At 43.9% G+C, this 14,697-nt stretch overlaps 1 protein-coding gene across 8 annotated transcripts in view; it reads right to left on the bottom strand.

Annotated features, from left to right (window-relative positions):
* ank2b (ankyrin 2b, neuronal) overlaps positions 1-14,697 on the bottom strand; it is an 876,340-nt gene that overhangs the window by 475,950 nt on the left and 385,693 nt on the right. The gene's annotated exons all lie outside the window — the stretch shown is intronic.

Genomic DNA, 14,697 nt, shown 5'->3' with positions numbered 1-14,697 from the left:
TATAATCCCAATGTCAACTCAATGACTACTTACACACCACCACCACTGCCCCTCACCCATCCCCATGCCTCCAAGTATGCATAATAAGATTTGATTGAGAATAAAAGGATTAACTCTGTTCATCCAGATGGGGAGAAGTGTGAATTATGCTCAACTAACAGCTACATGAAATTATAATAAGCTATTTTATTACATGGTCGCCTTTGTCAAGGGCTCAATGTTTATTTGCACAAGGTTAAGACATGTCAAGTGCTTAAAGCTTCTATTATTGATATTTTAATAGTCTGGTTGATTTTGCACCTTTTAGGGTTGTAGCAACAGCAGTTTCTTTTTCAAAAAAATTTGATTGAGTGTTTTTAAGCAGTTTCACATTTGCCATTGCTACACTAAGTTTCAATTACTTTGTACAGTGTGTGTGTACTGGATGAATGGGCCAGTGCCATGCATTGACAGGTATGATAGAAGGGAATAACTCAGCATGGAGATTATAATGGCTCATAAGGATAGGTGGGGACACGAGTTCTCATTGAGTTGGCACAGAGTTATAGAGGTGGCAAGGGGTTGGAGGAATGTGAGAAGTGAGGGCTAGATGGTTGTAAATGTAATGAAACGACTGGGACAAAGCCCCAGAGAACCAAGGCAGAACTTTAAACCAACCCATGGACCTGTGCCAGGAGGCCTGACTCCATCCCACACCCACCTCCCTGTACCAGAAATAGCATGTAAAGCCACAGTTTATACCAAGACAGGTGTGCCAAGTTGGGAAATTTCCTGACTTGAGCTAGTCACCTCAAATACGAAAATTCAGACCCCAGGTAAGTGTGGATGGTCTCAAGGCAAGGAGATGAGGCCTGCAAGGGGTGGAGATCTTGATGGAAAGACTGGGGGATGAGGGGGGAAGGGAGCATCCGATGGGGGAAGGGGGCTTTTGAAGGAAGCGATTCCTCCCATCCCACCTGCTCGGCTTCCCCCTGGTCCCTGAACGCCCCTCGCCAGTCTTGAACTTAAGGCCAGATGGGAAGTAGTTTTTGTGGTCTATAATTGGCTACTTAAGGATCTCAAATAGGGTGATGGCAAGCAAGTCCCCTGCAAAATTGCAGACAGGTCAGGGGACTTCCAGGAATTTTAGGACCTCCCCGCCTGCAAACCTGCCGCAAGGTACTGTAAAATTCTGCCTCTCAAATTTAAAATTCTAATCCTTAGGTTGAAATCCCTCCATGCTGTTACTCCTCCCTCATCTTGGAATCTCTTCCAATGCTACAACTTCTCAATTATTCCTCGGACTCTGACACCTTGAATATCTGTCGCCCTCTTTTCCCCACCATTGCCTTCAGTCTCCTTGGTCCAACTCTCCAACCAGGACTTTTAAGGATTTTCTACGTTAAAGGTGTCACATAAATCCAAGGTGCTGCAGTAACAGTTTATTTTTCAATGTCAATAAATGCACAAGATCCAACAGATCTGGATAATGGGCAGGGAAGCAGTAATCCTGGCAGATTGTTTACTTGTTTGCCCAGTGGTGTCGAAACTCCGACAACTGTCTGGCCTGAGATCAGCTAACTCAGCAGAGAAAAGTCAGAGTGCCGCAGCACTGCAATGGGACCCGCTCATTATCAAAGCCACCACACTTGTTGCCCAAGTATCCCTTTCTTGGTTCTGAAGGTTGATGTTACAATCTCCAGGAAGCAAACGATGAAGGGCAAAACATATTTCCTCTACATTTCAAATTGTTTTCAGAAGGCTAAGAGAAAAGGATGGCATAAAGAGATTGTTGTAGTGTTCTGCTTGAAGTTATTTTTTTCGATAAAATCTGTGCCTTAAAATGGTTAATCAGCTTCTATGTAATTCTGTGGTATAAACATCTTATTTCAAATTCTGTAAACAAAAGACAGCATTTTGGAATCTGGCAGAAAACAATCAAGTCTGAAACCTAGCTGAATTCTAGTGTTTTGACATTACCTGACACATTCAACTCATTCTGCTGTCCTGAAATCTATGTGCAAGGGGATGGATTGTCATTCAGTGTTAATCTGCACCATGGCTGCTAGGGGGCAAACGTGAGCATATCACAGTCACAGATAGGCGTGGCCCTGCCACTGAAATGCCAAAGCTTCAGAAACCATCATGAAATGACTGTTTAAAACATATTGTTTAAAATCAACATTACACCTCAGCATTCGCTTATTTCTATACAAATTGGCCAATATTTGTTAGGGTGTGATTCCTTTAATTTTGGCAGTTTTCTCAGAGTGAGAGCCCAGAAGGAAACGGACCATTATTCTCATTTCACTGTTTTTGGGTGACAAGTTCCCATCGACTTTTCACTAATTATTAGCTACTAGGTGGTCTGTGGAAGCACCATGAAGTTGACTGTCAATATTGACAATACATCAGTTTCAAATTTACTGGCTTCCTGGAGTGGCACGTCAGATTGAACCTTCCCTTCCCCAGTGTTCTCCTTGGTATTTCCAGTTTCTAATTTGCCAGTACAAATATTACTAAATATGTGGAATGACGCCAATTAGAACAGACAAGTTAAGGAAGAAACATGTGACAAATTAATTGGGAAAGACAAGCTAAGTGAGAAAGAAAACATTTTAAAGGAAGCAATATCCAAGATGCCAAATGATTCGCATTCTTTTAAAATATTCTTTGTATTTGACTAAGGCACTGTCATTGTGCCCATGTTGTGAATTCTACAAAATGGGATTGTTTGTTCTAAAGCATTTCCCATACCTTTTATAAATCACAAGCCTAACAGAATACAAGAATTAGGAGCAGAAGGAAGCTATTCGGCCCTTCAAGCCTGTCCCACCATTGTAAGAGCATGGCTAATCTGACTGTAGCCTCAACTCCACTTTCTTGACTTGCCCTATAACCCGCGACTTCCTCATCAAAAAAATTACCCAATTTATAAAATATACAAATAAAAATGTATCGTATATACTCAATGATACAGCCTCCACTGCTCTCTGGAAGAGAATTCAACAGACTAATAGCCCTGAGAAAAATGCTCTGTTCATCTCAGTCTTAAATAGGAGACCCCTAATTTTAAACAGTATCCCCTGGTTCAAGACTCTCCCACAAGGGGAACCATCGTTCAACATCCATCCAGTCGAGTTCCTTCAAGACCGTATAAGGTCACCTCTTATCCTTCTAAATCCATGGGTCTGGTCTCAACCTGCTCAATCTTTCTTCATAAGCTAACCCCTTCATCCCAAAAATTAGTCAAGTGAATCTTCTCAGTTTTGAATACAATTATATCCCTTAAGTAAGGAGATTAGTGGTCTCACCAAGACTGTGTACAACTCAAAGTTCACTATTTTTATACTCGATTACCCTTGCAAAGGCCAACATTTTATATGCCTTCCTAATCACCTGCAGTACCTTCATTTTAACTTTGAGATTCACATACCAGGACACCCAGACACCCTGGCACTGTAGAGCTCTGTAGTCTCTCTCCATTTAAATCATATGTTGCTTTCTATTCTTTACGTCAAGTGGACAAGTTCACATTTCCCCACATTATGCACCATCTGTGATTTTTTCAGCCTACTTAATTAACTTATCTCGATCCCTTTATAGACTACTTCCTCTTGACAACTTACTTACCTCCCTGTCATTAGCACATTCAGTCATTAATGTATAGCATAAATAGTTGAAGCCCAGCACTGACCCCAGGACACTTCGCAGCTTGCCAACTAAAAAATGACGCATTTGACTTTACTCTGTTTCTTGTTAGCTAATCAATCATCCAACTATGCTATTAGGTCACCTCCTACACCAGGAGATCTTATTTTGTGTCGTAAACTTTGATGTGGCATCAAAGAACAAAGAACAGTACAGCACAGGAAACAGGCCCTTCGGCCCTCCAAGCCTGTGCCACTCCTTGGTCCAAATAGACCAATCGTTTGTATCCCTCCATTCCCAGGCTGCTCATGTGACTATCCAGGTAAGTCTTAAACGATGTCAGCGTGCCTGCCTCCACCACCCTACTTGGCAGCGCATTCCAGGCCCCCACCACCCTCTGTGTAAAAAACGTCCCTCTGATATCTGAGTTATACTTCGCCCCTCTCACCTTGAGCCCGTGACCTCTCGTGATCGTCACCTCCGACCTGGGAAAAAGCTTCCCACTGTTCACCCTATCTATACCCTTCATAATCTTGTACACCTCTATTAGATCTCCCCTCATTCTCCGTCTTTCCAAGGAGAACAACCCCAGTCTACCCAATCTCTCCTCATAGCTAAGACCCTCCATACCAGGCAACATCCTGGTAAACCTTCTCTGCACTCTCTCTAACGCCTCCACGTCCTTCTGGTAGTGCGGCGACCAGAACTGGACGCAGTACTCCAAATGTGGCCTAACCAGCGTTCTATACAGCTGCATCATCAGACTCCAGCTTTTATACTCTATACCCCGTCCTATAAGGGCAAGCATACCATATGCCTTCTTCACCACCTTCTCCACCTGTGTTGCCACCTTCAAGGATTTGTGGACTTGCACACCTAGGTCCCTCTGTGTTTCTATACTCCTGATGACTCTGCCATTTATTGTATAACTCCTCCCTACATTATTTCTTCCAAAATGCATCACTTCGTATTTATCCGGATTAAACTCCATCTGCCACCTCTCCGCCCAATTTTCCAGCCTATCTATATCCTGCTATATTGCCCGACAATGCTCTTCGCTATCCGCAAGTCCAGCCATCTTCATGTCATCTGCAAACTTGCTGATTACACCAGTTACACCTTCTTCCAAATCATTTATATATATCACAAATAGCAGAGGCCCCAGTACAGAGCCCTGCGGAACACCACTGGTCACAGACCTCCAGCCGGAAAAAGACCCTTCGACCACTACCCTCTGTCTCCTATGGCCAAGCCAGTTCTCCACCCATCCAGCCACTTCTCCTTGTATCCCATGAGCCTTAACCTTCTTAACCAACCTGCCATGTGGGACTTTGTCAAATGCCTTACTGAAATCCATATAGACGACATCCACGGCCCTTCCTTCATCAACCGTTTTTGTCACTTCCTCAAAAAACTCCACCAAATTTGTAAGGCACGACCTCCCTCTTACAAAACCATGCTGTCTGTCACTAATGAGATTGTTCCGTTCTAAATGCACATACATCCTGTCTCTAAGAATCCTCTCCAACAACTTCCCTACCACGGACGTCAAGCTCACCGGCCTATAATTTCCTGGGTTATCCCTGCTACCCTTCTTAAACAACGGGACCACATTCGCTATCCTCCAATCCTCAAGGACCTCACCCGTGTCCAAAGAAGCGACAAAGATTTCCGTCAGAGGCCCAGCAATTTCATCTCTCGTCTCCCTGAGCAGTCGAGGATAGATGCCATCAGGCACTGGGGCTTTGTCAGTTTTAATGTTCCCTAAAAAACCTAACACTTCCTCTCTTGTAATGGAGATTTTCTCTAACGGGTCAACACCTCCCTCCGAGACACTCCCGGTTAACACGCCCCTCTCCTTCGTGAATACCGATGCAAAGTATTCATTTAGGATCTCCCCTATTCCCTTGGGTTCTAAGCATAATTCCCCTCCTTTGTCCCTGAGAGGTCCGATTTTCTCCCTGACAACTCTTTTGTTCCCAACGTATAAATAGAATGCCTTAGGATTCTCCTTAATCCTGCCTGCCAAGAACATCTCGTGACCTCTTTTTGCCCTTCTAACTCCCCGTTTGAGTTCTTTCCTACTCTCTCTGTATTCCTCCAGAGCTCCATCTGTTTTCAGTTGCCTGGACTTAACGTACGCCTCCCTTTTCATTTTAATCAGATCCTCAATTTCCCTGGTTATCCACGGCTCTCGAATCCTACCTTTCCTATCTTTCCTTTTTACAGGCACATGCCTATCCTGCAGCCTTATCAATCGTTCCTTAAAAGACTCCCACATGCCAGACGCGGACTTACCCTCGAACATCCTCTCCCAATCAACATCCACCAATTCCTGCCTAATCCGGCTATAGTTAGCCTTCCCCCAATTTAGCACCCTGCCCGTAGGACAGCACTCATCCTTGTCCATTACTATCCTAAAGTTAACAGAGTTGTGGTCACTATTTGCCACATGTTCCCCTACCGAAACTTTGACGACCTGACCGGGCTCATTTCCCAGAACTAGGTCCAGTATAGCCCCCTCTCTAGTCGGGCTATCTACATACTGTTCCAAAGAACCTTCCAGTACGCATTTTACAAATTCCTCCCCGTCCGGACCCCCAGCTCTAAGCACTTTCCAGTCTGTGCCAGGGAAATTAAAGTCCCCCACTACAACAACCCTATTTTTTCTGCACCTATCCAGAATCTCCTGACATATCCTTTCCTCCACTTCCCGTGGGCTGTTGGGTGGTCTGTAGTACACCCCCAGCATAGTGACTGCACCCTTCCTGTTTCTGAGTTCCACCCACAGCGACTCAGTACATGACCCCTCTAAGTTGTCTACCCTCTGCACCGCGGTAATATGCTCCTTAACTAATATCGCTACTCCCCCACCTTTTTTAGCCCCTCCTCTGTCTCGCCTAAAACACTTATACCCCGGAATATTCAGCTGCCAGTCCTGTCTTTCTTTTAACCAAGTTTCCGTCACCGCAACCACATCCAAATTCCGCATAAGCATTAAGGCCCTAAGTTCGTCTGTTTTACCCGTTACGCTCCTCGCATTGAAGCAGATGCACTCCAGACCTCCAGGCCCACTCAGGTCATCCTCCTCCAGAGTGCTCCTCTTCTTAGCTAGCCTTGCCCTGGCCCCCAGCTCAACCCCAGCCTCAGTATTTACTGACCTACTGTTTTGTTCCCCACCCCCCTGCCACACTAGTTTAAATCCTGCCGAAACACTAGCAAAACTCCCAGCCAGGATATTTGCTCCCTTCAGTTTAGGTGTAACCCATCCTTTCTGTACAGTTGCCATCCTGACTTGAAGATTTCCAGTTATCTATGAATTTAAAACCCTCCCTCTTGCACCAGTCCTTTAGCCACGCGTTCAACTGTAGAATCTCCCTGTTCCGAGCCTCACTTGCACTAGACACCGGGAGCAGTCCAGAGATTGCTACCCTGGAGGCCTTACTTTTTAGCCTAGCACCCAAGTCCCTGAATTTCTCTCGTATGACCCCCCTGCTCTTCCTACCTACATCATTTTCACCAATGTGTACAATCACATCCGTTTGACTACCTTGCTTTTTAAATATGCTTCCTACCCTCTCGGAGACATCCAGTACCCCGGCACCAGGGAGGCAGACTACCATCCTGGATTCTCATTCATTCCCACAGAACCGCCTGTCCATGCCTCTAACCATTGCGTCCCCCACAACTATCACTCTCCTAAACCCCTTCTTTTCCTTCCGGACCCCTGAGCCTGTCTCCGTGGAGGCGATCTGGTCCTCGTGGCTTACCCCTGGAGGGTCATCCCCCTCCACAGAATCCAAAACAATATACCTATTTTGGAGGGGGACAACCACAGGGGATCCCTCCACAGACTGCTCACTCCCTTCCCTTCTCCCATCTGTTGCCCATCCCTTTCTTTTATGGGAGACTGCTACTGGGGTACTTTCTGGCACATCACCCTTCTGACTATTACCCCTCCTAACTGTGACCCACGTGTCTTCCTTCCGAGACCCTGGTGTCACTACCTGACTATAACCTTTATCTATTAATCTCTCATTTTCCCTAACTAAACTGAGTTCATCGAGCCTCAGCTCCAGCTCCCTTACACGATCCTTCAGGAGTTGCAGTTCCACACATCTGGCACAGATATGGACTTCCGGGAGGCAAATTGTCTCCAGGAACTCCCACATCCCACACCGAATGCAGTATACTGGCCTCCCACTCATGCCAGCCATGTCCTTTTTAGTTTTTGGGAGATAAAACAAAAAAGGGGGTGTAACAGAAGAAAAAACAAACAACCTTCCTCGCCTTCACCGAAGCCCTGTGAGCCAAAGCCCTTATAGCTCACACTCTGCTTCCCACACACTCCACTGCCCGCTCCCGACGCTGCCCGCTGTATACTGCAGCCTACCTTTTATACTTCGCGCGCTTAAAAACCCTTCCCAGACTCCTTAGCAGCCCACTTCCAGTTTTCACTTTAAACTTAAAATTCTACTGCAAAAGTAAAGGCCAAAAAAAAACACACACTTAGCTGACTAATTAAATAAATAAACAATTCAATTAATCTCTCACCAGCACTGCTGCCTCTAATCACTCCCTCTCAGTTTGCTCCAGTGGAACAATGATATCATATCAAATACTTTTTGGAAATTCAAGTGCACCACATCTACAGATTCCCCTTTATCCACCTGTTTGTTATTTCCCCAAAGAACTCCAATAAATTAGTTAAACATGATTTTCCTTTCACAAAATGATGTTGTCTCTGCCTGATTGTGCTACGATTGTTTAAATGTCCTGCTTTTACCTCCTGAATAATGGACTCCAAAATACCTTCTCTGTTGCAGAGAGAGTGAGAATCCAGAAGGCTGGAACTTTTTTCCCTGGAGCATAGGAGACTTAGCGGTGATCTTATAGCGGTCTACAAAATAATGAAGGGCATAGATAAGGTAGTCAACATCTTTTCCAAAAGTTAGGGGAGTCAAAAACCAGAAGGCATAGGTTTAAGGTGAGAGGGGAGGGATACAAAAGGGTCCAGAGGAGTAATTTTTTCACTCATGGGGTGTGAGTGTCTGGAATGAGCGACCAGAGGCAGAAGTAGAGGTGGGTACAATTTTGTCTTTTAAAAAACGTTTAGACAGCTACATAGGTAAAATAGGTATAGAGAGAAATGGACCAAATGCAGGCAATTGGGACTAGCTTAGGTGGTTAAAAACTGGCCTGCATGAACAAGTTAAGCAGAAGGGCCTGTTTCCCTGCTGTAAACCTCTATGACTATATTGCCTGCCAGTGCCAGGGTTCCGGATAGGGCTGGAAAGAAACTTGGTGAGTGGGGAAGGATCCAGTTCTCAGTTCATGCAGATTCCAACAATATAGGAAAGACTAGGAAAGAGGTTCTGCATATAATGAGAAACTAGGTACTAAATAGAAAAGCAGAAATTCAAAAGGCAATAATCTCTGGATTATTACCTGAGCCATGTAAAAATTGGCATAGGATAAATAAAATTAGAGAGGTGTATGCGTGTCTCTAAGTCTGGTGTGGGAGAAGTGGGTTCTGATTCATGGGCCACTGGCACCAGTTCTGGGGAAAGCAGGAGCTGTACCATTGATATGAACTTGACCCGAAATATGAAGGGATCAGTTTCTAGTGAGCTGTACAATTAGGAAAGTAGAAAGAGGGATTTAAACTAAATAAAGGGGGAAATGACAAGGCAATAGATCAAGGTAGCAATAAAGGCAATGATAATCAGATTATGATTGGAAGGGACAGTGATTGCAGTCTTCAGAGTGCGCCAGAATTCACAAAAACAGTAAAGAACTGAATTAAGGGCTCTGAATCGAAATGCCTACAGCATTCAAAACAAAACAGATTAATTGCCATTTCAAATAGAAATTCATATTTATGACCTGAAAGCCATTACAGAGCATGACTACAAGGGAACCAAAGCTGGATACTGCGTATCCAAAAGGTAAGTGACATTCTGGAAAGGCCAGGAAGCTGGGAAAGGTGCTGGGGTAGCTCCATTAATTTAAGAGGGCATTAGTACTGTAGATAGAGGTGACCTTAGTTCTAAAGATCAAGACCAAGAGTGGGATTTTACAACCTTACTCGGGAGAGATTGTCAAATCCCGCCTGAGGCCAGCAGAGATTTCCATTCTGCGAGCCTCACCCACCCCAGAATCGGGGTGGGAAAGGCGGTAAAATTCCATGGAATCAGTTTGGGTAGAACTAACAGCAAAGGGAAGAAACCATGAGTGGGAATTGTTTATAGGCCAGCAAATAGCAGTGATAATGCAAATCCCAGTATAAATCAAGAAATTAAGAGGTGCATGTAGAAAGGCTAATCATGGAGGATTTCAATTTATATACAGACTGGGTAAACCTAATTAGTACTAATTTTGTAGAAGATGATTTCCTGAAATGTGCGCAAGATGGTTTTCTGGAACTGTACATTGAGGAACCAACGAGCAAACAGGCTACTTTAAAACTAGTATTGTGCAAGAGAAAATGGATGAATAATCTTTTTGTAAAGCAGCCTTCAGGAAAAAGTGACCATAATATGATAGAATTTTACATAAAGTTTGAAAGTGATGTAATTAAATCAGAAACTCGAGTCTTAAACCTGAACAAAGGAAATTGTGATGGTATGAGAGGCAAATTGGCTATGGTAGATTGAGAAATTATGTTGAAAGGTATGATAGCAGACAGAAAATACTTCATTTAAAAATAGTTTCCAACAAAAATGCATTGCTTAAGGGAAGTGTTCCAACCGTGGCCTTAATCAAGGTTGGAATTTTTTTTTAAATGGCAAAATGCCAAGTTCTGACTGAAAAACAGCATGTTTCTCTCCCAGAAGCAAAGCCACGACACAAAAATTGGTGGAGTTGCAGATAGTGAAGAGGATTGTCAGAGGATACAGCAAGATATAGACTGGTTGGAAACTTGGGTGGAGAAATGGCAAATGGAGCTTAATCCGGAGGAGAAGTGTGAGGTAATGCATTTTGGAAGGTTCAATGCATGTAAGAATTATACAGTAAAGGGAAGAACCCTGAGGAGTATTGACAGGCAGAGAGATCTGGGTGTACATGTCCACCGATCACTGAAAAAGTGGTAAGGTAGTCAAGAAGGCATATGGCATGCTTGCCTTCATTGGTCGGGGCATTGAGTATAAAAATTCACAGATCATGCTGGAGTGTACAGAACCTTAGTTAGGCCTCATTTAGAATATTGTGTACAATTCTGGTTGCCACATTACCAGAAAGATATGGATGCTTTGGAGAGAGTACAGAAGAGGTTTACTAGGATGTTGCCTGGTCTGGAGGGTATTAGCTACGAGGAGAGGTTAGATAAATTCGGTTTGTTCTCACTGGAACAACAGAGATTGAGGGGCGACCTGACAGAGGTTTACAGGATTATGAGTGGCATGGACAGAGTGGATAGTTAGATGCCCTTTCCTAGGATAGATAAGTCAAGTACTAGGGGACATAGGTTTAAGGTGCATGGGGAAGAGTTCAGAGGAGATGTGCGAGGCAAGCTTTTTTTCCCCCCTCACAGAGGGTGGTGAATGACTGGAATGCACTGCCCGGGGACGTGGTGGGAGCAGGTACGATAGCGGCATTTAAGTGGCAACTAGACGAATACATGAATAGGATGGGAATGGAAGGATATGGACTCCATAAGTGCATACAGTTTTAGTTTAAGCAGGCATCATGATTGGTACAGGCTTGGAGGGCCGAAGGGCCTGTTCTTGTGCTGTATTTTTCTTTTTGTGTTCTCTGGCACTATCAAAAGAAAATTCAGGGTCCCTTCACCCCATCACTGGCCGGGGCATGCAAATATTTTACATACATACATTAATTGAACTTTTATGTTAAAAGTCTGAATATACCCGTAAATATTTACCCCAAAACACAGTCAAATGCTATTTTCTCGTGAAGTAAATGCTGAGGATTCTGTAATGCTGCAGTAACTGGAGCGAGTCCTGGCTGTTACAATATCTCCCCTTACTACGTTCAAATTAGTCTTTTACTGGTGTAAAACACTGCATTGCAGAGAACTCATGCTTCTTCCTAACTTGGATCACAACATAATAGTATTCCAATAATAATCAGCTTCTGCTAGACACTTAATCCTCTGAACACACTTGAGATGAACAAATGCAGGAGCATAAAATCAGGGCTTGCAGACAATAAAGATTCTGCTACAGTGAGGAATTTCCCCAATGCTGAAAAGATTCAGATGATCAAAAAATTCTATTTAGGTGATCTCCAACAGCTGGGGGTGGATGAAGGGTTGAGACGTAAAAACGTGGGGGGGGGGGGGGGGGGGGGGGGGGTGGTTTAAGAGAAAATCCTCAGAAGCAAGATATGTCACCAGATAGCAGAGAATATGAATACTGTGTTAAGCCCTACCATACTTGGGACAACATAGATAAGACTTATCATCTGAAGAAAAGTATCAAGATCCAAAGCAACTAGTAAATTTTGGAGCACAACATGTACAGGAACCTAAGCATAGAACATTTCTCAGCTGTTTACCTGTGATGCAACAAATGGCATCATCACCAACAATGGCAAAAATTCTTTGGTTGCAACCCATCAACAATGTTTCTATTCCTTTGATATCTAATTACATTTGTAATTAGAAGTATACTCGACCGAAAATGCTGCAATAACTAAAACAACCTGTATTTATACCCCGCACTTCTGAGCAGTAGCAATGGTAGTCGTTGGATTGCAGTGAACTTGTAAATTCCCGACTCGATACGGCTGTGCATTTCTTCTAGGATCTTCTGATCCCAACTTTCACAGGAAAGCACAGTGCAGTGTCCCTTGGGGAACGAGTGTAGAGTCGGGGAAGACAGGACACTTCCCCTTTTTATAGTACTAGCTGCCTTAGGGCAAGTTTAAATGTCCAGTCTGAATGCTAGTGAAGGGATGAGTGAATGACTGAGTGGGTCAGTGAGTAGGTGATAGGGGGGCAAAGCAGGTAATTTGGTAGGTGGGTGAAGTAGGTGAGTGGGCAGGTGGGTTAATGAGTAAATGGATGAGGTGGTAAAGTGGATAGGATGGTAGGTAGTTGGTAGAGATAAGTACAGTGGTTGAGTTGCTAGGTGGATCAGTATGTACATGGTCAGGTGAGTCATCATGCTGGGATAAGTTGGGTCAGGAGGGTAGACTGGTAAGGGTCAGGGAGTTAATTGAGAGAGGTTGGGAGAGGAATTGGGTGGTGGCAATCTGATTTCGGTAGAGGTAGTTGGGCAGTGGAGGGGTAGTAGTCTGGTCAGGAGGATAGCTGGATGGTCAAGAGGGATCTTCAGGTGGGGTACTAAGGCTGGGCATTAGTTAGGTTGGATCAGGTGTGACTGGGGCTAGTTGTGCAATTAACCAGGTGTTAGGTGTTAAGATAAAAGCAAAACACCGCAGATGCTGGAATCTGAAACAAAAAACAGAAAATGAAGAGTCATCTAGACTCGAAACGTTGGCCCTATTCTCTCTCCACAGATGCTGAGATTTTCCTGCATTTTCTATTTGTGTTACATGTTAATCTGTCTGTCTAATAGCTCCAGGGTAATTATTCAGTTAAGTCCCATGGAACTGTCCGGAACCGTCTAGCTCAAATTTGGAGACATTTGCAAAAAGCATCAGGGAACAAGAAAATTGCCTTTTGGAAGTTGAAGCTTTGGGAAATTCCCAGATAGACATCCAACTGACTTCTACAAAGGCATTAACATCCAGACTGGACATTTAAACTTGCCCTATGGGAGGGTGCTATAAAAAGGGGATGCGTCCTGTCTTCCACCACTCTACAGTCATTCCCCAAAGGACACTGCACTTTCCTGTGAAAGCTGGGATCAGAAGGTCCTAGAAGAAATGCACGGGCGCATCGAGTCAGGAATTTACAAGTTCACTGCAATCCAACGACTATCATTGCCACTGCTCGGAGGTTCTGGGTGTGAATACAGATTGGTGTTTTCATTTTTTATTCAGCATTTTCAGTCGAGTATACTTCTACAAAGTCCCAACACGAATCTTAACTTGTATCTCCGATCTCCAATGATCCGGCACGGAGTCATGCAAGGAAATATTAGGACAGATTAAGTGTGCGTATTAAGTACCTTGAAGGAGAAAGAAAGGAAGGTTCAGAGGTTTAGGGAGGGAGCTTAGTGCCCAGGCAACTGAAAGCACAACCACCAATGTTGGAATGATTAAAATCAGGGATGCTCAAGAGAAATTAATCAGAGGAGCGGATATTTCAGAGTGTGGTGTGACCAATGGAGATCAAAGTCAGGGAGGGGTGAGGCAGGAGGAGGATTTAAAAACAGGAATTAGAATTTTAAAATACAAATGTTGCTTAACCAGAAGCCACTGGTGCCTTAACTAAGTACCATTCACCTATTACCCTTGTGCAATAGGTGAATGGGATTTGGTGTAAGTTACGACATCAGTGGCAGAGCTTTGGAAGGCCTCAAGTGTACAAAGGGTCATATGTGGGGGACCAGCCAGGAGTGCATTGGAATAGTAGGTCTCAGCAGCAGATCAACTGAGGCAAAGCTGAGTCAAGTGATGTTTCAAAGATGGTTTTGGTGATGGCTTGTTGGAAGCTCATCTGTGTCAAATATGTAGTTAACAGTCTGGTTTAGCCTCAGTCAGTTGACAGGGAGAAGGATGGAGTCAGTGGTTAGGGAGCAGAGGGAGGGTGAGAGAGCAGAGTGTGTGACAGGAAAAAAAGACAATGGCTTTGCACTGATCCTCGAATAATGTGTAGAACACAATGGCGCCAGTGTTCACACCCCATTTGTTCTATATTAAATCCATTGAGGGAATGGGGAGATGTTGAAAATGCATCCCCTGATACTGGTTTAATATTATGGAAATATACAGAAGCTTTTGAAAGTCTTAGTACAAGATCATAATAAAACAAATCCATATGCAGTCACGAAGCTTCATTTCACAATAAATTACCAGCAAGTAACAAAACATCCTCAAAATGAAATTATATTTATTCTGTAGTCATTAGAGGATAATGTTAAGGTCACCTGAGATCTTTGTTCAAAATCTGTTTGCAAGTCAATTGTCTGTCTTAAC

The sequence above is a fragment of the Mustelus asterias genome, chromosome 1 (genome assembly GCF_964213995.1).
Source record: "Mustelus asterias chromosome 1, sMusAst1.hap1.1, whole genome shotgun sequence".
Taxonomy (NCBI): Eukaryota; Metazoa; Chordata; class Chondrichthyes; order Carcharhiniformes; family Triakidae; genus Mustelus; species Mustelus asterias.
This window is presented reverse-complemented; position numbering and strand designations above follow the sequence as displayed.